The 22,371-nt window shown below is 46.7% G+C and overlaps 1 protein-coding gene and 2 long non-coding RNA genes across 23 annotated transcripts in view; 1 reads left to right on the forward strand and 2 right to left on the reverse strand.

The window, feature by feature from the left end:
* Window positions 1-22,371, forward strand: part of FGGY (FGGY carbohydrate kinase domain containing) — a 410,509-nt gene that overhangs the window by 359,651 nt on the left and 28,487 nt on the right. The gene's annotated exons all lie outside the window — the stretch shown is intronic.
* On the reverse strand, window positions 801-9,558 carry LOC118356924. The gene is made up of 4 exons (XR_004820039.1): window positions 9,497-9,558; window positions 6,410-6,499; window positions 5,875-6,037; window positions 801-1,339 (listed from the first exon to the last, which is right to left on the reverse strand). It is a non-coding gene; the product is annotated as an uncharacterized LOC118356924 (long non-coding RNA).
* LOC113910673 lies at window positions 9,566-17,656 on the reverse strand. The gene is made up of 3 exons (XR_003516180.2): window positions 17,373-17,656; window positions 15,481-15,606; window positions 9,566-9,623 (listed from the first exon to the last, which is right to left on the reverse strand). It is a non-coding gene; the product is annotated as an uncharacterized LOC113910673 (long non-coding RNA).

The following is a 22,371-nucleotide window of genomic DNA, read 5'->3' on the forward strand; positions in this document are numbered from 1 at the left end:
TGTGTGTGTGCATTCACACACACACACACACACACACACACACACACACACACAAACAGGAGAAAAGTGCTTTCTAAACCGTGAAGTGCCGCCCACCGGGGAAGGATGGTAAAAATGACAGTTTGCCGCCCAGGCCAGGCCAAGTATAAAATGGCTCCCAACAAGCCAGTGCCGAGCGCCGGGGGAAACTGGCCCTCCCCAAGAAAGTCTGGGAATCACAGAGTCTACTCACAGGTGAGAGGAAGGGGGAGCTATTTAGGGACCAGGGTCTGTGAGTAGTCCAGTAGTTCTCAGATGTCACTGAGGGCTACTGCAGGCAGAACCCACTGCATAACTTGTGGGATCCAGTGCCAAATGAGAATGGGAGGCCCTGGCCAGGGACAGGGAAGTCTCCTCTTCCCACAGGCCTGCTGCCTTGGCTCCTGGCTGACAGGTGACCCCCAGGGGTTCCAGTTTCCCAGTGATTCCCCCCACACCCCGTGGCAGTGGAGGTGGCAGGGAGAGCCATTGACTTGCCCCACCCTGAGACGCCCCAGGCTCGTCACCTGGCCTGGCTCTCCCCACACCTGTGCTTGCCCCTGCATGCCGCCCACCTCATGTAGCCCTGTCACCACCCCCGAGGTGCAGGGTCAGCAGTGGGGTGTGGATTAGGGCAGAAGGCAGGGAGCAGACAGTCAAGAATCAGCTCCAGGAAAGGAAAGGCGGCAGCAGACCCCCCAGCCCACACTCCATTGTCCCATCAGCCTTCACTTGCAAAGCACAGATTCAAAAATAAAATTATTAAGAATTTCAAGACAGTGACCACGGATCACTAAGCCCCACACTTGGGCTCTTCCTGACATGGGGCCCTGGGCGACACCACAGAGGACACACCCATGAAGCGGGCCCTCACTGCAGGCCCTCAACAAAGTTTCACTAGCCGATGAGAATAGAGAGAATAAGAGGAGTGTATTGAGTTTCTAACAAAGCTAAATGTAAATCGATCTATTCTGAGGTCAGAGTAACTTTTTTTTTTTTTTATCAGATCTCCTATTCACTATGGCATAATGAATCTCCAAGTAAATGTTGAGGGGTGGGGTTTTTTTAATATGTTTTATTTTTAAAGTCCTTATGTGGCAAAATAAAAAGCTGGTTTCCAGAAGGTTTGGTTATCTTCCTGGCCCAAAATTTGGGAGCTCCCAAGCTCGGCCTTACAGGAAGACAGCCCTTCCTGCTTGTGGGAAGGAGCCTTTTCCCCAGTCCCCAGCATCAGAAAGGTTCCATACAGTGGGTATTGTTGTATGCTTCAGTATTTTCTAGGTTCATCGTCACTTTTGTGAAGTCTGAATTCTGGTGCAGTCTGTCAGAAGAGGCAACACAAAATAAGGGCATGGAAATCAAAATTAAAAGTTTGAAACCTCCCCGTTTCCTGTGACTCTAGAGAGAACGGGGTCTGGTGACAATTACTTCCCCAAACCGCCCAACCATTGACAGCCCCCGAGGAAGGGCGCTAATACATCCCATACAGACCCAGCCTATGTCTTATGTCCTGGTATAATTATTAATAATCTATCATTAAAAGTGTTAGGACTCAGGGGCGCATGGGTGGCTCAGTTGGTTAAGTGTCTGCCTTCGGCTCAGGTCATGATTCTGGAGTCCCAGGATTGAGTCCCCATCGGGCTCCCCGCTCAGCGGGGAGTCTGCTTCTCTCTCTGACCCTGCCCCCTCTCGTGCTCTCTCTCTCATCCTCTCTCTCTCTCTCTCTCTAATAAATAAATAAAATCTTTTTTAAAAAAGTGTTAGGACTCAAAGGTGAATTTTATTGGGATAATAATAAAACTATGGCCACCCTAATTAAAGGTCCATTCATCTCTCCTGAGACAGCAAGCCCCATAGAGGCTGTCATTCCCCTGGGCAGAAAAGCCTATGGCAGCCAGTGGAAGGGCTGCATCTGTCAGCCTGGAGCCCAGAAGATCCACTTAGATTCTAGGCTTCAAAGACGGTGGCGGATGGATCTGTGTGACTCCCAGCCCAGTGGCTTCTACCATTGCATTGTCTTGGAGGAACATCAAGTTGAAGGCCAAGCCACTTTCCATCCTTTGATGAGGGAAAATATATCAACACAGTGGTCCACTGAACTCTGGAAGTAGACAGCATACAGTGCCTTTGGGGGATTGCAGCCTAACTGGTTTTTACTCCAGAAGATGTGGAATTAAACATAAAGGAGACGGCTGATTGCCGTTAAATCCACATGCCCAAAACCCATCATTACAGTGTCTTCTCAGCTACAGAACCAGCGAGGCTTTCCCTAGAATAGACTGAGTGGTAGCCTTGGCTTTAGGGTGGAAGGTGGAAAGGAGGAAGAAGGAGAAGAGGAGGAGAGAAAAATAGTGATAAAACCGAAAGGTGGCTACTTTTGAAATGCACCAAGTCTGTACCATTTAACAGGGATTCTTTTTTTCTTTTTATTCCACGTATTTGATATATGGAAAGAAATCTTTGCTGTCACTGGCTTCATAGTCTCAGGCTTAAGAAGCCAGTCGTTGACCTGAGGAAACAGTTACATAAATCACAGTTTCAAGGATTTCAGACAAAAGAACAACTTGGGGCAAGCTAGAGAGTTTGCAGGGTATTTTGGTGACATTTCTGCATGCCCTTTGTTTCCCCCTTTCAAGAAAAGCCCTTTCTTTCCTTGCCTTCTCACATAACAGCTTGGGATTCTTGACCCCCAACCCCCCACCTCAGAAATGCATTTGAACTTGCTGGGTTTGTTAAGAGTCAGGGCATGAAGCCTTTTTCCATGGTCGAGAAGTTCTGGCATTCCAAAGCAGAACTAATTTGGGATTTGGGAAGGCTGCCCTATTTGTGCACTTAATTAGGGCTCCCCAAAGGCAGCTGATCCACCGGTGTCATAGGAAACCGACGCCCAGGCCAGGGAGGGCTGAGACTGTGTAACCGCCCAAGAGGGTAGTGAACACGGATTCCACACCTGTTCTCCACTGACTGGAATCAGGATTGAAAGGAAGTAAATTGGGGACTTTTCCGACAATACCCATCTGGATCTCAGGCCTGATTTCAGTGTGTGTCCTGTGTTTGAGTCAAGTCCCAAAACACTTGCACATACAGGCCTAGAGCAAGTTTCCCTTTGGGTCTATGAAATAAGGTCTCGGTTCTTATAAGATCCTTGAAGTTGACAAAAGGCACAGTGCACAGCTATAGACTTTAGAGTCCCACAAGTCTGTGCTCCGAGTCTGACCCTGCCACTCGTAGAAGACACCGGGTCTTGGAGAAGTTATTCAGTCATTTCTGAACTTTGGTTTTCTTCCCTGGAAGAGGGCATTCCAACACCTATTGCACGAATTCATTATAATAATAACAGCTAACCTTTGTGGAGCGGTTACTGTGTACAGGGTGCTGTTCTAACAGCATAAGCTTTATTAGCTCTTCAGTCCTCTGGACCTCATGAGGGAGATTCTTTATTAGAGGTTGGCAAACCACTCCCTGTGGGCCGATTCTTGCCCACTGCCCGTTTTTGCAAATAATGTTTTATTGGAAGACCGTCATGCCCGTTTCCTCACATAGAGTCTGTGGCTGCTTTCACGCTACAACTGCGGGGTTGAGTCGTTGTAACAGAAGCTGTGTCCCAGAAACCCTGAAATATTTACTATCTGGCCCTTTGCAGAAAAAAAAAAAAATTTGCCAACTCCTGCTTTAAATTATCCCAGTTTAAAGTTGAAGAAAATACACCGTAGACATTTTAAATAACTTAACAGCTCACACAACTGGTAGCAGATGGAACTGGGATTGGAACCCAGTAGCCTGGGTCCAGGACGGGTGCTCTTCACCAGCGTCCTGTACATCATATAGATGAAGCGCCTAGCACTGTGCCTGACACACAGGAGACACTGACTTCATCAGTTTCACTAGCAATTCTTCACATTCCCCCATAGAATTCCTTTTCCTTCTGCCTTAGGCCCCTATCAGTTCCAAATGCCTTTTCCTTCTCTTCTGCCAGATTGTCTTTTCAACTCAGCAGACTTATACCCGTTATCTCAATCCATCAAACAACTCTTTGAGGTTGGTATTATTGTCTTCATTTAAAAGAAGAAACCACTCCCGACCTCTGAGCTCCCAGGAATTTTTTATTATTATTGTTATTTTTAAGTAGGCTCCATGCCCAGGATGGAGCCCAATGTGGGACTCGAACTCACGACTGTGGGATCAAGACCTGAGCCGATATCAAGAGTTGGATACTTAACTGACAGAGCCAGCCAGGCACCCCTGAGCTCCCAGGAATTTTTACACTCCATTTGGGAACCCTCAGAGTAAAAGTTACTTGGAGCTTTTAGAACATTTTTTTATGCTGAAACGGACATTAAAGAAAACAATCTTAGCTGTTACTCGAGAAAGGATTACAGTCTTAAGTGGGGTGAAAAAAATCAAAATATTGGAACAATGGCAAGCATTCGAAAGTTCTTTAGTCCAGATTGTAGGTGCCTGTGAATCTGAAGAGGTGGGACAGGAGAATGGACCAGGGGCATGGGGGTGCGTGGACAGTTTCCTGGAGATGGTCCAGTGCGAGGGGGCCTTGAACATGGGGCAGAATTAGAAAGGAAAAGCTCCTGTTGGGGCATCATGGGAAAGAACCAGAGAGAAGAGATGGAACTGGAAACATCCTAGAGGAACAAGCCCAGCAAATCCCTGGGAATTGTTGGAAGTCAGAAGGCTTGCCACAGCCTGGTATCTCCCACAGCCTGTCTAGAACCTTTCACTGCATCCCGACCCCAGACCCTCACCCCTGGCCTCCGGGCTCCTGGCCACTCCCCATGCCCTCGGTTTTAGCTTCCTGCCACTGTACGACTGGCACCCAGGACCACTCCTCCAGCTCCCTTTCTTGGAATAATTTCCTTTGCCCTTGGGGCATTTTTACTTCTTTTACTCAAGATGAGCCTGCAGCCCAGCAGCCAGGATCTTCCTCCTGTGCATGCCTGGCATCCGCACCAGCTTGATGTTGCTGGCTCCTCAGAACAGGACTCAATGACTTGTTCAGCCACCTTCTCAAGGCCAGTGCCTGGTAGTTCAACCAGTCCCCCTTGTTCCTGGTAGCCATCAGCCCAACTGGATGAGGCTGTTCTGGGGAGCAACAGGAAGCCTCATTTACCCTAGTTGAGTCTTTCTTAACAAAAGAAGCCAAAAGTGCCTTTTGTATTTTAAATATGCTGTAAAATAACTGCACAGGGTGCCCTAGCAGTTAAGAGCATGGCCTCTGCAATCAGAAGGATGTGGGCTCACAATCCAGTTCTGCTACTTGCTAGCTGGGCCATCCTAGAAGATTGCTCATTTCAGCTCTCCATGTGTAAAGTGGAGCTGAGAGAAGGCCTACCTTAGGCGACTGCGAGAACTCAGTGAAGTGATGTGTGTGAGTGTGGATCACAGCCTCTGACCAGCAGGAAGTGCTCAATAAATGACTGATTATTGGCTCCATAGTAAGTATCACTACAGAAAGTATCATTCCTGACCTTATGACGTTGACGTTACAGAAAGAATCGCTGGTGAGACAGTTCATTCACGCAGTGAGGTATTCACCATTTATCAGGAAGACAGCTATTTGCCAGATCCATGTCAGGTACAAATACAGGCTACAGAAGTATGTTTATAAAAGAAAGCAACACACAAGGACACCTGGGTGGCGCAGTCAGTTAAGTGTCGGACCTCGTGTTTTTGGCTCAGGGCGTGATCTCAGGGTCATGAGATCGAAGCCATGTGGGCTCCATGCTCAGCAGGGAGCCTGCTTAAGGTTCTCTCTCCCTCTCTCTCATCCTCCCGCCCTGTCTCTTTCTCTCAAATAAATAAATAAATCTTTAAAAAAAAAAAGAAAGAAAGAAAGCAACACACATCATCACTTATAAGCTAGACACTGGGGCTCCTGGGTGGCTCAGTCAGTTAAGCGTCCGCCTTCAGCTCTGGTCGTGATCCCAGGGTCCTGGGATCGAGCCCCGCATCGGGCTCCCTGCTCAGTGGGGAGTCTGCTTCTCCCTCTCCCCGCCTCTGTCTCTCTCTGTCAAATAAATAAATAAAATCTTTTAAAAAAACAAACTAGACACTCATTGTTCTAGGGGTTTAGGGACATTATTTCACTTCACCTTGATAAGGGCTTCACAGGCAGACACCATTATTATCATTCAACAGGTGGAAAATTTGAGGTTCAGAGGGGTTAACTCCCCAAAGACGTGTCCAGTGATTGAGTGTGGCACCAATTACCCATATATAGATCAAGATATTCCGAGATGGAGTCCCCACTCCGGAGAGAGCCATGTTTTACTCCCATGCTCATATGGTAGAATGACTTTATGTACATTTCTGGTTAAAGGAAAGTTCACAGAAAGGTGTTTTTTATTTCATCTTTATTGGTGAGAGTTCTGGTGCCTACCTTGGCACACAAGTGATGAGCCTGGTGGGCTGTCCTCTGACCAGTGGGGTTTTTGCCCTCATCCAGGATACTGTCTCTCATAACGCGGGACTAGGAGTAGAGATAGAGAAGGTGGCTGGTAAGGATCTCATATTGGACTCACCCAAGACATACTTCGCAAGTTATTTTGTTTTTTAAACAAGTCCCAGTCATAAGCTTACTCTTTTGGATTTGTGCCTTTTGCCTGTAGCCATTGAAAGCCAAGTATGTCAAGGAAAAAAAGGTCCTTCAGTTAGTTGAGGTTTTATTCTGTTTCTACTTTGGTGGTTTGAAACTAATTACAGACTCTGGGTTGTGCCTACAAGTACAAAATGAAATGAGAGTTTGAGCCAATTACTTTAATAACGAAGAGATGAAAATCCACTTTTCTTTCCATTATCTAAAGATTTCAGGCATATGGAAGTTTCTTTTAAATTGAATTATGTGAAAAGTTGGCCTTAAGCCTTCAGTTCACTTTGCCTGCCTAGAAACCATCTGAGATTTTGTTTCAGAGAGGAGATGGCCTGCCTTAGACAGCTTCTACAGGACTAGAGGGCTTTGTCAGAATAAATGCAGGCTAAGAAATTTTGGCATTGTTATGGTAGAATATTTGTGTGTGCTCTCGGTGGGGGAGGGGAGCGCAGGGAGGTGTATTGTGATGACCACTTAAATTTAAAAAAAAAAAAAGGCTGGAGTACCTAGAATAAATTTCAAGATGAAGAGTTTTCATTCATCTCATTTACTGATTCACTTGCTTCCTGCTTCCTCTGGCCTATAAGGCCCGCCTGGTCCAGCACCCACCCCCTTTCTGACTCCATCACCTGCTCTTCTGTTCCTGGCCCAGGCCACTCCACCTACTCTGGGGCTTCTTTCTTTTCTTTGTGCAAACTGAACACATCCCCAACCTCAGGGCTTTCGCACTTTCAGTTCCTTCTGCATGCAATTCTCTTTCCCTAGATATTTACATGGTTCCCAACCTCATTCCCTTCCCATCTCTGCTCTGATATCGCTTTAGCAGATACCATTTTATCAGAGAGACTGCCTGTGCCACTCATCCTCCATCGTCCTCGCACAACTTGTCTTCTCCTTCTAGGACACAGAACCACCTGACATAATAAATGTACGTGTATATGTGTACATGCATATATATTATTTTAACAAGCTTTATTTTTTAGAACAGTTTTTTTATTTACAGAAAAATTGTGGAACTCTAGTTTTTATAAGCCCCATCCCAGTTTCCCCTAACATTGACATCTTTCCCTTATTGTTACCATCTTAGGTATGTTTTGATGAGTAAGCGAGTAGCGGTATATTATTAGTTAATGTTCCTACTTTATTCAGCGTTTTCTAAGTTTTTACCTAATGGCCTTTTTCTTTTCCAGAATCTCATCCAGAATATCACATTACATTCAGTCATCATGTCTCCTTAGGCTTCTCTGGTTTTTGATGACCTTGACTGTTTTGAGGAGTACTGGTCAGATATTATGTAGCATACTCCTCAGTTGGAATTTGTCTGATATTTCTCTTGTGATTCGACCAGGGTTAAGGTTTTTGGGGAAGAAGACCACAGAGACAAAGTGCCATTCTCATCACATTATATCAAGATACATACTATCAACATGACTTATCACTGTTAGTATTAACTTTGATCATCTAGCTGAGATAGTGTTTGCCAACTTTTTCCACTGTAGAATTACTTTGTTTTTCTTCTTTCCCTATACTCTTTGGAAGAAGTCACTATGTGCAGCCCACACATAAGGAAGTCATGTTGCACCTCCTCAAGGGTGGAATATCTACATAGATTTGGGATTCTTCTGCATGGGACATTTCTCTCTCATTCATTCATTTGTTCATTCAAGTTCTTTAGAACAGTGTGAACTCATAGATATTTATGTGATATTTGGGGTTATAATCCAGTACTACTTTATTATATTCTTCAGTTTTTTTGGTTTTGGCCATTGGAACTCCTCAGCTGGATCCTTTATCTCTCTCAAATGACCACTAACTGTGTGTGTTCTTTTTTTTTTTTTTTTTTACGATTTTATTTATTTGAAGAGAGGGGACACAGGCGGGGGGTGGGAGACGGAAAAGCAGGCTTCCCACAGAGCAGGGAGCCTGATGCGGGGCTCGATCCCAGACACTTAACAACTGAGCCACCCAGGCGCCCTGTGCATGTTCTTTTTTATTAATTCCTTCCTTTCTGACACTACAAGATCCTCCAAGCTCATTTTGTCTATTTCCTGCCCCAGTACTAGAATCAGCCACTACTCTAAGGAGCCCTGATTCTTTTTATTGGAGAATCATCGAAGAAACCAAGATCTGGGCACTAAGTGTGCTCATTGCTACTGAGCCATTGTTGCTTCTAGACCCTCCTTGCCAATACCTGTGTGTGTACTAATCTGTGTGTATACCCGTATCTATAAATATGTATATATGCAATTATCTCTGTCTACATGAAGCTAACCATTAGTTTACTTTATCTCCAACTATAATGTCTTGCCACATGGATCATCCTAGCCTCCCTCTCTTGCTTATCTATAAGTTCCCACTCAAATAGTGAGAGACCTGGCTCCTACCATCAAGCCTACATTTCCTTAATTGTAATTGTGCAATTCTAGGATACAACTGTAGAAATACCAGAGTTGTTAACCCATACCCCTGTGCGCTACAGCTTTATCACCTGGAGTACAGTGCTGATGTACAGTCTCTTTTGCCTTCAGTTTTACAAATTCTTCTCATTTCCAAAGTTCCTTAGGTCAGCACCTTTATCCCCCACAACCTTCAGTGAGATTATTTCATACATTCATAATACAGTGGGATTACTTGTCACATATACAGCACATTCCATTATAGGTTACATATTGCATGATCCCACTTATGTGGCGTTCTGGAAAAGGCAAAATCATTGGGGCAGTAAAAAGATGAGAGGTTGCCAAAGGCTTGGGGAGAGTGGGGGGAGGATTTAATAGGCGAGGCACAGGGATTTTTTGGGGGAGGGGTGTGAAACTATCATGATACTGTCATTGTAAATATGTGACCTTGTACATTTGTTAAAACCGTTGGGAATACCTGGGTGGCTCAGTTGGTTAAACATCTGCCTTCGGCTCAGGTCACGATCCCGGGGTCCTGGAATCAAGTCCCGTGTCGGCCTGCTTCTCCCTCTGCCTGCCGCTCCCCCTGCTCTTGCTCTCTCTCTCTGGCAAATAAAGAAAATCTTTTAAAAAAAACCCGTTGAACATTGTAGTGCAAAGAATGAACATTAAGGTGCATTTTATCAAATGCTTTTTCTGCATCTGTTAATATGATTATATGATTTGTATTCTTTAATTTGTGGATGTGGTGAATTACATTATTGATTTTTGAATGTCGAACCATCCTTGCATACCTAGAATAAATCCCACTTAGCTGTGATATGTTGTTCTTTCTGTTTGTAGCTGGATTTGATTTGCTGTTGATGACTTTTACAGATTCTTATATTATCTGATTAATGTCTGTAAGATCAGTAATGATGACCTCTCTTTAATTTCTGATATTAGTCATTTGTGCCTTCTCTCTTTTTATCTTGGTTAGCCAGGCTAAAAGTTTATCAGTTTTACCGGTCTTTTTAAAGAACCAGCTTTTGGTTTCATTCATTTTCTCTATTATTTTCCAGTATTCAATTTGATTGATTTCTGCTTTTATATTTTTTTATCTCTTTATTATTTCTTTTCTTCTTGCTTCTTTTTCTTGGCTGCTTCTGCTTTAGTCTTAAACTGCCCCTCAGTCTTTGAGCTTCCCGAGGAGCTTCTCCTAAGATAGAGGCTGTGTCTTCTAGTTCTTTTTGCTATAATGTATTATACTGGAGCCCTGTTGGTGTAGTTTTAAGGTGTGGGGAAGGGAAAGCACTCTATGATCTTTTGATTAAATCTTAGCTTTTCGTGAGCCTTTGTCCCTGGACTGTGACCTTCACTAATGTTTCTTGCCTTTTCTCCTCCCTCCTGGGTGAGACAGGAAAGCTAGAGTATACTAGACTCTGACAGACTTCACAGTGTTTAGTCTTTTTCTCCCCCTGCTGGAGTCAAGAGGGGAACATTCTTGCCTCTTCACAGTGAGAACCGGTGGGTTCTTGGCAGTAAAACCCATGCCAGCGTGGGCCTCCCACTAAGACTGCAGCCCTTAAGTTTCTCAGTCTCATGCTCATCCCTAGCACTTCAAAATTATCACTGAATTGCCCCTACCAGTTTGTTGTTCCAGTGGCTTCTGCTCTAGATAAGATGATCTCAACTGTGACTGTCTGGATTCTCTTGTCTCTCCAGAGTTCAGGGTGGTGGCTTGTCCTGCAACCTCAGTTCTCCAGTTGATCCAAGAAAGATCAGTGATTTTCAGTTTTTTAGCTTTTTTCTTGTTGGAAGGAAGGGAGTAAGGACTTCTAACGTTTTTACATGGTGATAGCTCTATCACCAGAAATCTTTCTGTACAGTCAACCCTTGAACAATATAGGTTTTTAACTGGGCAGCAGGTCCACTTCTGTGTGGATTTTTTTGAATGAATACAGTATAGTAATGTAAATGTATTTTCTCGTTATGATTTTCTTAAGATTTTCTTCTATTATTGTAAGAACAGTATATAATGCATATACAAAATATGTATAAAATGACTGTGTATGTTAACAGTAAGGCTTTCAGTCAACCGTAGGCTATTAATAGTTAAGTTTTGGGGGAGTCAAAGGTTATATGCAGATTTTCAACTGTGTAGGGGGTTGGCACCTCTAACCCCTGCAGTGTTCAAGGGCCAACTATCTATCTCCTCAATGTATTTCCTTTTTTTTTTTTAAGATTTTTTTATTTATATATTTGAGAGAGAGAGAGAGCATGAGAGGGGGGACAGTCAGAGGGAGAAGCAGGCTCCCCACTGAGCCAGGAGCCCAACGTGGGGCTCGATGCCAGGATTCCAGCATCATGACCTGAGCTGAAGGCAGACACTTAAACAACTGAGCCACCCAGGTGCCCTCCTTAACATATTTCCTGACTTCCCATACCAGGATGTAAAGTTATGGAAAGGCAGAGGCTGTGTCTCTTTTACGCACTGCTGTATCTTCAGTAGCTAGAATAAGTACCCTGCTCAGAGTAGGTGCTTAATAAATATGTTAAGTAAATTAATTAATCAGTTAATATTCACTGAGCCACATCAATGTACCAAGCACTGTGCTCAGTAAGGAGATAGAACAATGAACAAGAAGACACCATGTGTCTACAGTTGTTCCAGTGGTGGTAGGGGGCATGATGGGCAGACAATGAAAATGGAAAAAACCACAGACTGTGGATTAGAGGATAGGGAGGTGTTGAGGCATAGAAGCCACATACCGTACCGTGGGGGGATGGGGTAACTGGGTGATGGGTATTAAGGAGGGCACGTGATGTGATGAGCACTAAGTGTTATACTGAACTAATGAATCATTGAACACTACACCAAAAACTGGTGATACCTTGGCTAATTGAATTTAAATTAAAAAAATAAGAAGCCACGTGCCAGAACTGGCCTGGGTAAGAGGAAGGTAAAACATTTCCAGAAGAGGAAAGTATCACCTGAGTTGAGTTGTAGAGAATGAGTAGGGGCAGCCGATGTGAGTGAGGGCCATCCTGGCTGGGGGAACAGCACAGGCCTGATCAAGTCCAGGGCAGACAATGGGTGAAGTGATTTTCTCACCCCACCTCACATGACCATTAGCACTCCACACAAGGCAGGGACTATTAACTCCCTTCACCCATCCGAAAGTCTGAGTGACTTGACAAAATGTCACCCATGCTGAGTGATGGAGCAAGTCTGTCTTGGTCCAGAGTTCATTTTCTTTCTGCGACAACAATGACTAAGGCACGACTCAGAGTCTGACTGAGGAGCCAAACACAGAAACAGATCTTTATGGTATCAGTGCTTCCTCAGAATGTGCTTTCTTGTTTTTTTTAAGACTTCGGCCCTAAAAGTAGTAAGCTGAAAATCAGGGCCGCTCTGAGAGGGCCCACAAACTGCTGGGGGAGTTTTGTCAAAGAAGGCGGGAAAGAAAAATAAATGTGGGCTTCTGCTCTTTAAACCTCAGTCCAGTGAGCCTGGCTTCCCGGAATACTTCAGGCCGCTTCAAAGGCCTATTGTGGAAAGTCTCCAGATGTGCATGGAAAACCTCACTGGGGAGCTTCCCAGTGAAGAGGCCTTTTAAGCTTGAACTGAGATGAAGGAAGTTGACGTGATGAGTCCTACCAGGTGGCCCGTTTTCTGAAGGAGCCCCGATTCCACCACAACCTTAGGAAGGCGGGCTGGGGGCCGGGGGGCGGGGAGGGATTAACCAGTTCAGATTCCTTTGTCAAATGGCATCTTCTTTAATTGCAGAAAGCAGGGGGGGTTTTTGTTGCTTTTTTGTGGGGTTTTGTTTTGTTTTTTTTTTGGCCCTAGTGAAAGGTGGGGGGCATTCACCAATGATTTATCTACCTGTAAATTGTTCCTGACATCTTCTGAGGGCTGGAAGGGGGTTCAGGAACGTCGAGGCCTGAGTGATCCGTGCCAGTTTTACAGTAATGCCACTAAGTGTCCTGAGAGCCGGCATCCTCTGGATTTTTGTCCTGATGCTTTGCCCTGCATCTCTGTTAAGCTGTCCACCCAGGTTCCTCAGTGTGTGCTCAGTTGGAGACCCCATCTTCCTCTCATTAGGCACTTTGAAGTCAGGGAAACCCAGGTTTAAATCCTGGCTCTCTGGTTAGCTGTGTCATCTTGGACACAACACCTTCAGCCCCACAGAGCCTCAGTTCCCGCCTCTGTAAGATGAGGGTGATCCTAGCCCCCGCAGCATCTTCTGGCTGGCGAGAGGAAACACACTGCTGAGCTGACGCACACGAAGCGCTCGCACAGTGCTGGCACAGGGTAAGGATTCAGTCTGTTTGCATCGCCTTCCTCTCTGATCCAGTCCTGCGTTCTGGGAAGGCAGGGGCTGTCCCATTTGGCTTTGAGTGTTCCTTCTGTCGCTCTTCAAATCCTCTCCCCACCATGTCCATATGTGCTTAGCGAAGTATTTTGAGATCACAGTGTATTTGAGGGAAGTCCTTTTGGCTACAGCTAAAATTAGGTCTCTCTTTTGCTCCTCTGTTTACCAGCCCCCCCTTCCTATTTTAACTAATTAGAAGCATTGACGCTAAAAAAAACACTTGCGAGAAGTTGGGAGAACAGCTGGGTTCTAGATACCGGCAGCTGCTCCCTCCCGGCAGGCACACAGGCGAGGAGAGAGAAGGCTCGGAGTCGGGGAGGCAGGACGGGTGCCGAGGAGAAGGTGACCGAATGCCAGAGTCTGCAGCTTGGCAGACGGAGCCGGAGCGGGTCTTACCAGGCAGTCCTCCCCTGCTGCCGAGAGGGGCAGGGACAGAGAGAGCGGTGGGGACGGGGCTAAGAGAGGGCAGGGCAGGAAAGCCCTGAGAAGCCCAGCTGGCTGCTTAGTTACGTAAACCGGGTACTTGACGCAAACCCATTACTCCCACTGGACTCCTGCCCTGTTCCCCAGCTGGGCACCTCCGGGCTGCGTCCCACTGCACCCGGAGAGGGCCCGGGGGGAAAGGTCAGTCTCACCCCCCCAAGGCCCCTGCAGTGGGTTTCCACCATCAAATTTAGGAAAAGTTCTAGAACAGATGGCCTCTGTGGCTGGCCGCACCTCTCCCTCCACCCTGCAGTTGTACAGCTCAGCCTCACTGTCCTTCCCTTCACTCCTTCGTTCCCCAGTTCCTTTCCTGGAGCCAGATTACCTGAGTTTTATCTAGGTTTCTCTACCCTCTCGCTATGTGATGGGCAGTCTCCTTCACTTCTCTGGGCGTTATATTCCTCATCTGGAAAATGGGGACAATAATGGTAAATTGCCTCACAGGGTTGTTTGTGGGTTAGATGAATAGTTATTAGATGTTTAGAGTAGTGACTGGCACATAGTAACTATTCAGTAAGTCTTACCTATTGCTTTTATCATCATTGTTATTGTTTCTTTTATTCCTTGGCTGTAATGCTGCCCTCCCCCCACACACACACATTTTTCGTGACCTAGGTCTTCCTCTTCCTTCAGCTCTGAGCTTAAATGCCACTTCCAGAGAGAAGGATCCCCTGACCCCCGCCCCCTGCCCCGCCGTTCTAAGCTACTGTTCCTCACAACATGGTACAGCCCCTTGTCCTCCTGCCTCACAGCACTTAGTGTAATGTGTGATTGCAGATATTTGGCCGAATATTTGTTTATGTCCTCTCCCTTACAAGGCTCTAAGCTTCCCAAGGGTGGGGACCATGCTGACTTTGTTCACTAGTGACTGCCAGAGCCTAAATAGTAATTGGCACATGGTAGATGTTCAATAAACACATGTGAAGGGAGGGGAGGGAAGATGGAAAGGAGAGAGGGAGGTGGCAGCGGGATGGGGGCACGGGTAGGATGATCACTGGGCAAAAGGAAGAAATACTTCCAAAGCCCACTCCACCGGGATCCAGTTGTCACCACTCCTTAAGATCCGAACGGCTGTAGAGAACTCTCTGGCCTCCAGCTCCCTCTCTGTCCACGCTTCTCTTCCTCCCCTCACCCCGCCTTGTCCCATTCCCTGGGGACCTGCTCCCGGCCTCCCCATCTTAGCGGTAGTTGATATAATAAACATGCCTCGCAGGATACGGGCTACCCCACTGATCCCTTCTTGCCAGACTTAACGACTGGGTAAGCATTCGTCTTCTCGAGTTCCTGCCTTCGTTAAACTGTCTTGTAGGTTGAAACTCCAAGTAGTGAGTCAGAGAAATAGGCAAGCTTTCTGGTGGCACCGTTCACTGGGGACTTTCCTCTTTGGGACCCTTCCCTCAACCGCAGGGAACTTTTCAAATATATCATGGCAGCAGACTTGGGAGCTCAGGAAACTTTCCATGTGACCTCGTTTTTGCCGGTTCTCTGCCAGACTCCACGTTAAACTCTAAAGCATTCCATGATGCTAGAGCGCCTGAGCACCAGCACCCCCCCCCCCCCCCCCCCCCCCCCCCCCCCCCCCCCCCCCCCCCCCCCCCCCCCCCCCCCCGTGCCACCTTACCAAGCGATTCTCGCAGCCTCCCTTCTGGACGTTGGCCTTGAGCGTGAGCACTGACCTCACCGTGACCCACCTCACAGAGGAGACCTGGGAACTCTTCTCTCACGGTGGACCACCCAGAAAGGTTGCCTGGAACATACATCATTTTATTTTTAGGGGCAAAATAACAAAAATATATTTTAAAGGATAAAAAAAAAGAGGACACGATACAGCATGACATCTAGAATGTTTTACACAGGATTACAGTCTTGTTTAACAAATGGGCTTGGCGAGGCCTGCTGAAGGGATGCTGACTCCATAGTGCTTTAGCAAAATATAACTTAGTTTCAATGAACTTATAAACGAACATGTTCCCATTTCAAAATAAAAACAACATCCCAAGTCACAGAGATGTTTGTAGAGTTACATTTATCTAGCAACTTAGAAACAGGCCAAAACCAAAATAGATTCTCTAAGGAACACGCTAGGATCTTTGGTATCTAGATCTTAAGGATTGTGCAGTCCTAAAGATAATCCTAAATCTGTGCCTTAGTATGAGTAGTTTTGGGCCCTAAACAGGTCTGGAAACAGCTCACAAATATCAGTGCTAGGAGGGGAGTCTTTTCTCCCTGGGAATGGTGGGTCCATAAGGAATGCTGGGGTGCCCTGCAGCTCAAAGCTACACCAGGATCCATGCTCTTCACACCTGGCAGGGAACTTCCAGGGCTACTCTGGACAGAAGAGGCCAGCTCATTTTGACAGCTTCTGCAAATAACACCTGTTCCACCTTCCTCGCTGAAGAGCAAGGCTCTTCTTCCCTCAAGGAAGACTTCATAGAGGAAGTGGCATTTTAGATTGACCATTCCTTCACCCATATGTTCATTCAGCGAATATCTTTTCGCGTAAACACCACCAGCTTGTTAAGTCAGGTACTTCAGCACTGTAGACACAGCCCCTACCCTCATGGAGTTGATGGTCCAAGGGCAGAGATACACAAGAGAGAAACACAGGTGCATATAACCAGTGTACTTGTTGTTAGGACTTAAAAGAGCAGCACAAAGTGTGACGTGAGTGTTCGGATGGGATTAGAAATCTGCAAAACGTGACTTGTAATTCCTGCCTTCTAGAATGGTTAAACCAGTGGCTTAGGAGGGGTGGAAGATACATCGAGTAGGAGAGGTTTGCCCTAGAGGGGAGATTTTACAACTCATATATTGTTAAGGTACGTGATAAAAAAAAAAGAGATGGATCTTTTAACTAATTTTATTATTATAGTTTAATTCTCTAGAGACAATGCACATGCCCCCCCCCTCCCCAATGCCCACCACCTTGCCCTCTGGTAGCCACTGAGTTTAAGCAAATGGAATCTACTGCCTGGGTTTGAATCCTGAACCTACTCCCATTTATTAGCTGGGTGATCTTGGGCAAGTCACTTACCCTCTGTTCACCTCTCTTTTCCTCTCCTGTGAATTGGAGTCCATAATAATACTCACCTCTCAGGCTTGCTGCAAATATTGATGAGGTAAGGCACGTACACTTGTGACATGGTGCCAAGCACTTAGGGTCCCCAAGAATGTTAGCCAGTTACTAGTGAGTGATTCATGTGTAGTGGTGCTTCTTATTTCTGTCTCTACCTTTTCCACAAAGGTGGAGGTAAAACCTGGTCCCTGAGTAGGAACCTGACGGAGATGAATATGGGGAGGTGGAGGAAGTTTCCTTCCAGTTTCTGATTTAAAAGGACCACCCCCCCCCTTGCATTCCAGCCTTAAAAAGCTGCTGACTGCCTCCCTCAACGGTGAATTCCCTGCCCAAATCTTATACACGTTCACTCCTGGCTGGAGTCCAACCCCTCCTCCAGATAGAGGCTTACAGGATTCCAGGCAGCCGTAGTTTTACAAGATGTGTAATGGCCTTACCTTTGCCGATGGTCTCAGGTCTTCTGTCTTGACAGGCATTTTTCCTGTCCTTCCATCTCCCCCTCACCGCCCCAAGGAAATTGGGAGATGCCTCAGTGGAAAGGTCTGAGCCGCAGGCCCTGTGTTGGCTGTCCAGAGGTTACATTTATAACTCCCAGATTGTCCAGAGCTTCTGCTACTTTAAAAAAAAAAAAAAGTGCCTTCACATCTCAGGTGTTAAGTGCCAGATCTTGCAGCACTTACAAGGACAAATCCATTTCTTAACTGAATAATAGAGCTTAAAATGCACATGACTGGCTGATGTAAGCTTTGGCCAGGTCTGGGAGGAATTTTGCAACATTATTTCTCTTGATGTTCTTTTCTTGTAGCTGTTGTTCTCTGAACAGTAGGCCAGGCTGAGGCTCTGCTTCGCCTTTACCCAGGGACCCGGAAGGAGCCCTGTCAGATCTAGAGAAGCAGACTCTAAGCAAACACCTCTTGGTATCTACCCGTTACCTACCCTACGGGGGGCAGGGGGTGGGGGCGTGTGTGTGGCAGATGCCTAAGCCCAGAAACCTAAGAGTTCCTGAGTATTTCTGACAACTTTTTCTCCCTAACACCCCCATCAGATCCATCACCCAAGCCTCCAGAACACCCCTCATCTGTGTGCATCTCCCTCACTTACCAGCGCCACCCTGATTACCCCCGGACCTCTGCACCTGGCTCGTGCCAGACTGAATGCAGCAGGGCGGCCAGGTGGTGGCACCTCCGGCCTCCCAGGGCCGTAGGAAAGGAGAGTGCAAGGTCCCCTGGTGTGCCCCAGCCTGCCTCTGGGTTCTCTCTCAGCCACACTTGCCCTCCTCGCTCTTTCTGCTCCAGCCATTCTCATTCCTCACGGGTGTCGTTTTCCTTCCTTGTATGTAGTTCTGTCCTCTGCTGGATGCATGCTAATGCCTGTACATCCTTTTAATATCAGCTAAGCCAGAACATACAGGCTACATGCATGCACACACATCCCACCATGTTATACGTGCACATATATCATACGTAACATGAGGCGGTGGAGGCCCAGGAAGGCCGAGACTCCCTCCCCCTTGGCCTCTCCATACCCCGAAACAGTTCCTAGAGCAGGAGAGAACCCTCATCTCTCAGATTCTGACTGCTCTCTGACAGAAAAAGGATTTAGAGACAGCTCAGCCTTCCCACATTGCTCTTCCTCATGCTTCTGAGAAGAGAGGCCTACAGGAGGAGGCTGTGGGCAAGATAATTTCTTGTTCTCTACTTGCCTCTGACCTGCAGATTATTTCTCAGTTACCTCAGATTAATTTGGCGTTTTCAAATAAACTCACAAAGCTTTCCTGCCTAAACTGTCAAACACAGCCTCACCTGTCTGTTTAGCCACATCCAAAAACATACATTCAAATAACTTTTTTTCTCTTGGGTTTCACTCTCCTGGGCACAGAGACTAGTCACGAAGGACTGAGGGCAGAAGGAGAGGGGGTGGGACAGAGGGTGAGAGAAGGAGAGGAAGATACAGAAAACCGCTCAGAGCAACCTGCGGACGTTCACAAAAGGAGGTCCAGCCCCCCGCCAGCACCCCATACATATCCCTGGTCCCTTCGAGGATCTCTCTTCCCCTGACCAGGCTTCTTGAGAAGGCTCAGGCCACCTTCTTCCTTCCTCAGCCATCATCTGGTCTGCAGTGAATCCAACCCAATCCCCTGTTTTTCCCCAGCCTTCTTCAGCTCATGAGAAAGATCTGCAGCCTGGGAGTCAGAAGTCCCAGGTTCTAGGTCAAGGTTTGGCATCCACTGATTTTGTGATCTTCTGTGAGTGTTGTCCATTTCTTCCTCTGAGGCATTGTCAGCATCGTGGCATTTCACCACTGAATCTGCTGTGCGCACAGGTAACCAACATTTGTGAGCACGTGCTTTATGCAAAACACCATGCTAGGATTAGTGATCACTTACCCATTCAGCACCGCTGCAAGGCAGGGAGCAGTCCCGTTTTAGAGAGGGAAGGTCCCACTTAGGAAAATGAAGAAAACTACTCAGGGCCACAGTCTGGGAAGAGAAGAGGCGGGTTTCCAACCCAGGTCTGTGTCTTTCCAGAGCTCGTGAGCCGTCACACTAAGCTGAGGTCCAAGTATATGATAGGAAAAGAAATCATGATGACTTCTTGCAAAACAACAAATAGAGCTCATCGCCTTCCATTCCTACCTTGGGCAGGAGACAGGATGTCTTTCCTGGCTTTTTTCCACCACGCACACCTCTGCTCAGAAGATGGGGAGAAGGAAAGCACACATTGGCACTTGAGGTAGAAATCTAGAAAAGCTGGGGACCCAGGACCAGAGGAAGAGGAGGGAAGAGGAGAGGGAAGGCTGCGGCCTGTGGGACCTGCAGGTGTGGGAGCACACCTAGTCCAAGGCTTTTGATAGGCAACGAGCAGACCAAGGGCCAGAGAGTCACAGAGCTTGTCCGAGTTCACACCATTCACAGATGGAGAGAAAGGTCTAGAACCCAGGTCTCCTGACTCCACAGAATCACCCTCCTCTTCCATTCAAAGCCTCCTCCTCCATTCAAGAAGAAGAACCTCCCGAACATTAATTTTGTACCTGTCTAAAAGCCACACTGAGCTATGCTAAAGGTAACAGACGCTGCAAAAATATTCTTACGGCAACTCCCAGCTGAACACACAAAGGAGCGGGTCCCAGGGAACAGTGTAAGGGTTGTCTGAAGGGATCTTTGCTGGTGAGATTACAAAAATCATAATATATGAATAAATGAACATATGGAAGAAATCAGCAAAGCCCTCTCCTTCTTCCCATATGTAAACTCGGCCTTCGCCTAAAGTCATTAAGCAAACACAGATGCGGCCAACCCAGGCACCAGATGGCAAACGAGAGTTGGACTAAGTGGGAAAGAAAGCTTTCAGTGTTTATTCAAAGAAGAGGAGAAAGCCACGATCCAAAATGCCGCAGTTTCCACAAAATGGTCACCTGGGGTCACCGAGGCCCAAAGGTGACCAAAACAAAACACACACCACACACACACACCACACACACACATACACACAAACCCTGGGGTGATCACGATTGGGAAGCTGTAGGACAACCACGGCTAACTTCAGTGACTGGAATACAGTGGTGGAAAAATGTGATAATGCTGGGAAATGAAAGAGAGAAAGAAAGAAGAAGGAACAGAGGACGACAGACAGGTGGAAGGAATCGGCTTTGGCGGAGCACTTACGAGAACTAGGAGCCTTGCGTCCTTGGGCTCACTGAATCCTCCCAACTCCCTGTCAGGTATTGGCCAAATTTTATAAATGAGGAAGTTTCATAAATGGGCCAAGAGAGGTGAGGCCCTCGGAACAGAGCATGCCTGAGAACCTGACTCCACTTTTATTTCAGAGAGGACACCATTAGGGTGCCTGGGTGGCTCAGATGGTTAAGCATCTTCCTTCGGCTCAGGTCATGATCCTGGAGTCCTGGGATCGAGTCCCACATCAGGCTCCCTGCTCAGCGGGGAGTCCGCTTCTTCCTCTGCCCCAGTTGCTCCCCCTGCGTGTGTGCGTGCGCTCTCTCTCTCAAATAAATAAAAATCTTAAAAAAAAAAAAAAGGGTGAAGACATCCTTTACTCTTCTCATCTTAGCCCACCTCACCTCTTAGTTTGTACATTTGGGATGAGCTTCTGTAATGAAAATACCCAAGGGCATCCTTGCTTTTAAGTGTATATGAATTTATATGTTAGAGGGAGAGAATCCTAATAATGCTTCAGTTTCAACTAAAAGCTTAAATGAACGTGAAAACATGCCCCTGCCCCCCAGAAACAGTTCACTTAAATAAATTATATACATAAATGAACTGTTTCTTTGCCTGTGGAGGCAACAGTAGGGTGGAAAATGCTTTCAAGCTAGGCAGACGTGTCTCCTGACTCCACCACTAAACCTGTTGTCTTGGGCAAGCCACGTTACTGCTTTGAGTCTCAGTTTCCTGGCCTTTCAAGCAGAGTTAACATGCATTTTGAAGGGCTGCTTTTCTTTTCCTCCTGCCCCTCTTCTCTCCACATGGCCAGTGTCCACATGACCATTTTATTTGTTTAACTTTTTTCCCATTGTTTTTGTCTTACCAAACCCCAATCCAGGATGAAGCCTGCTTTCTGCCTGCCTTCTGCCTTCCTAAAGGCCACTGAGCACTGTGAGAAAGCACTCTCCAACCATAAGGCTTGTGTCATTGTATATTGTCCCCAGCCAGCCTCCCTTACCCTGGTGTGTTGTTGGGTGTGGCCAATGGAAGGCACCAGCAGGAGCCTGGAGGAGAGATGGATGCTATGGGTTCCCTCCTTGCTCAGCTGCTCAAGTTAGCTGATCCATCCACCATGGACCACCATTCCTGCAGGTGGCCCTCTCCCTCCGGCTTTCTCTCTGGGTGTTGGGAGCCTCTCCCTCTCCTTGCTCCTTTGGGCCAGGAGGCAGTCATGGCTCCCCATTGTTGCTAGTCATGGGTTACTGGTTTCTTTTCCTAAACCTTCTTTTTTGTTTAACAAACCCATTATTAAGCTTTGCCTCATTACCCAGTATGGGCGTCCATCTGTTTCCTGACTGGAAGCTAACATGTCAGCTCAATTGCCTGTTTTCTGTAATAACTCCATCAAACCTCCCCAATTCCTGGCCGCATCTTTCCTCTCCTGTTCAGACACAGGACTTACTTATTCTCAGCCACCATCCACCTTAAAGAGAAAATAGAAGCCATTAGAAAGACACCTGCCATCCAGTCATATGTCCAGTGGTGTGCCGTTTCTGGTTCACACCTGGCATGAGAGCTGACTGTGCACGTTTCTGCCCCGCTCTCTGTTCACTGACGTCACATCAGTAGCTTGCAGGTGACCACAGCGGAAGGATTTACACTAGAGAAATTGGCAGATGCTACAAAGTAGGGCTTTTTTTTTTTTTTTTTTTTTTGTAGAGCCACTTGTTAACCTTTATCAGTATATCACTGCTTATATCCAGATGCAAACTTTT

This window comes from Zalophus californianus, chromosome 4, assembly GCF_009762305.2.
Source record: "Zalophus californianus isolate mZalCal1 chromosome 4, mZalCal1.pri.v2, whole genome shotgun sequence".
NCBI lineage: Eukaryota > Metazoa > Chordata > Mammalia > Carnivora > Otariidae > Zalophus > Zalophus californianus.